The sequence below is a fragment of the Schistocerca americana genome, chromosome 1 (genome assembly GCF_021461395.2).
Source record: "Schistocerca americana isolate TAMUIC-IGC-003095 chromosome 1, iqSchAmer2.1, whole genome shotgun sequence".
NCBI lineage: Eukaryota > Metazoa > Arthropoda > Insecta > Orthoptera > Acrididae > Schistocerca > Schistocerca americana.
In genome coordinates this window covers 501,958,588-501,961,703 of record NC_060119.1, presented here as the reverse complement: position 1 = coordinate 501,961,703, position 3,116 = coordinate 501,958,588, and the positions used below count along the sequence as shown (strand labels likewise).

The window sequence follows — 3,116 nt, the reverse complement described above, 5'->3', positions numbered from 1 at the left end:
AGAATATCCTTATCTACCGATCAACAATGGGTCAGGTAGTCCATAAAATGTTGCCTGCAGAAGGAAAAATTTTAAAAAAAGGCTACCCTGGCCTTTACATTACAAAAATGGCTCTGAGCACTGTGGGACTTAACTTCTAAGGTCGTCAGTCCCCTAGAACTACTTAAACCTAACTAACTTAAGGACACCACACACATCCATGCCCGAGGCAGGATTCGAACCTGCGACCGTAGCAGTTGCGCGGTTCCAGACTGTAGCGCCTAGAACCGCTCGGCCACCGCGGCTGGCTTGACATTACAAGAAGAACCCTTATAAGAGGAGGAAGGGAAAATGCATGGCGCTGATGAATTTTAATCGAGATGTGTCTTGTACTGACATTCATTTTCTAATAAAATTTTAAACTACATTTCCCGTAAGTTAGTTTTTCTAAGTTGATTGCCAAATTTTATCATCCTGCACATTAACCACTCTCGATGACGTTCTTTCAGGAAACAGTCTTGACACTTTTTCACACTTCTATGTATTAATATTACCGCAAATGAAGATTGTCCGTTTTTATTATCACATTTATGTACCGGTAATTCAGAAACATTTAAGTTCGAAGATGATAATCGTTGAACTAGATATTATGAATGTACCTATAAAATCTAGAATGTGAAAACTGAGGTCCGAGTACCAAAAGATGTTCTTCAGTTGCATTAAGAAGCATACCAAAATTAAACATTCAAAAACCAGAAAACCCTATACTATAAGTTGTATCAGCGTACAAAGACAAATTTGCTGCCAAAGGGGTGGCCTAGTGTCAGGCCGGCTTCAGTGGTCGAGCGGTTCTAGGCGCTACAGTCTGAAGCCGCGCGTCCGCTACGGTCGCAGGTTCAGATCCTGCCTCGGGCATGGATGTGTGTGATGTCCTTAGGTTAGTTAGGTTTAAGTAGTTCTAAGTTCTAGGGGACTGATGACCTCAGATGTTAAGTCCCATAGTGCTCAGAGCCATTTGAACCTAGTGTCAGATGCTTTTAATTTGGTTGCTCTGTAGCGTTGTTGGATGACGTTTCCGGACATGGCCTGCTAGCCCTAATTTGTTCCTCAAAATACCCTCTACAAGCTCTCGAAGATCGTCGCAGCATTTTTGGGACACCCTGAATAAAAGAATCATATCTTGTAATTTGTCTCATGCAGATCCGATGTTCTTATGGAAGAAACACCATATTCCCACTAGGCAAAAGTTGTTGGTGGCATCTCGGTGATTATTTAAGTTGCCGAAATGCATTGATGATTATATACTAAGATGGTATCTGTTCTTTCGGGCATGTTCGAAAGAACAAATGCCATCGGTGACCGTGCAGCTCGTTAGAATGAAATTACAATGAATTGAACACCCTTAGCTGCTTACAGGCGTTGATATACGTCAATGGGACAGATGTAAAGGTGTGCCCCGACCGGGACTCGAACCCGGAATCTCCTGCTTACATGGCAGACGCTCTATCCATCTGAGCCACCGAGGACACAGAGGATAGCGCGACTGCAGGGATTTATCTTTGGTACGCCTCCCGCGCTCTCCTCTGTGTCCTCGGTGGCTCAGATGGATAGAGCGTCTGCCATGTAAGCAGGAGATTCCGGGTTCGAGTCCCGGTCGGGGAACATTTTCATCTGTCCCCGTTGACGTATATCAACGCCTGTAAGCAGCTAAGGGTGTTCAATTCATTGTAATTGCATTGATGATTGTTTCATGCGTCCCTAGTCGCTATTCGTCTAAGTAGAGAGATTAAAAACGCTCCGCGTTCCATTCCCTCTCTAGAAAACATTTTTAACGTACCAAGAACTTTGAAAACACCGCAAACACATTCCGGAAACAACCGCTGAGGCTGTGGCCAAGTGGTTTCCGTGTTATATCCCTCATCCCAGAAGCGCTGGTCCAGCGAGACATGCAGAAGAGCTGCGAGCTGCAAAGTTTGGAAAGTATGATTTTATCCAGCAAGAGCACTTAGCCCTAAAAGGTAAAGTTTTTGGTTTCGAGTTTTAGTCCGGCAGATGATTTTAGTCAGCCATCAAGTGAGACGTCGAAAGCCGATTATCACTGAAAGCTGAAACAGAATGAAGATATTCCTAGAAGTGTACATCTGTAACTCAGCTTTGTGTGACGTTGATATGCGGAAGAGGACACTGGAAGAATTTGAAATAAGGTGTGGCAGTACGAAATGAAATATATTGGAAACATTAGGCACACAGACTTTTCTTGCCGGAAGTGGGATCGAGATAAAGGAACACAAGGGCGACGATGAATACTTCGGTTGGCACCGCAGGTAGTCGGGGAAGGTAGGGTTGGTTGTTTGGGGGAGGAGACCAAACAGCGAGGACATCGGTCTCATTGGATTAGCGAAGGACGGGGAAGGATGTCGGCCGTGTCCTTTCAAATGAACCATCCCGGCATTTACCTGGAGCGATTCAGGGAAATCACGGAAATCCTAAATCAGGATGGCCGGACGCGGGATTGAACCGTCGTCCTCCCGAATGCGAGTCCAGTGTGCTAACCACTGCGCCACTTCGCTCGGTCGGGGAAGGGAAAATTGTAAGAATTTACGAACACTCTTTCACTCTGCAACGTAGGGCATGCAATTACAAAGCTTTCCGACGGCAAGTGTGCGATACGCCCACCAGGAAAGGCTCCTGACCTGTCCTCATAGCTTCATCTCTACCAGTGCCTTTCCCTCACTCCGAGCTTGATACGTTGTCGCCAATGATGTCTCGACCACACTGCGGAAGTTTCGCTGGGAAGTCCGACCTCTTCCAATTCGGTTTCCACACTTTTTGGAATACCGGAGGAAGACATTCATCGTCCTCGACTTACTTCGGACGAAGAGGTGCACACCTGGATTCAGTCGTGGTTCCGTAGACAACCGCAAAATCTTGTCATGAGGTCATTGGCAGTCTTGTCTCACAGTGAAATAAATACATTAACAGTTATGGTCATTACTCTTGAAATAATAAACAGTTCACAAACTTTTTTTCAATCTCTCTTTCCCAATTGAATGCCCGTTATACATTTACATAACAAAAAACAAAAAAAATGCTAAGAAGCTGGAGTGTTGTTGTGGCTGACTTCTCTGGTTCCACAG

At 45.1% G+C, this 3,116-nt stretch overlaps 2 non-coding genes across 2 annotated transcripts; one reads left to right on the top strand and one right to left on the bottom strand.

Annotated features, from left to right (window-relative positions):
- Window positions 1-1,431: 1,431 nt before the first annotated feature.
- On the bottom strand, window positions 1,432-1,505 carry Trnat-ugu. Its single transcript has one exon. It is a non-coding gene; the product is annotated as a tRNA-Thr (tRNA).
- A 62-nt stretch (window positions 1,506-1,567) lies between these two features.
- On the top strand, window positions 1,568-1,641 carry Trnat-ugu. Its single transcript has one exon. It is a non-coding gene; the product is annotated as a tRNA-Thr (tRNA).
- Window positions 1,642-3,116: the final 1,475 nt, after the last annotated feature.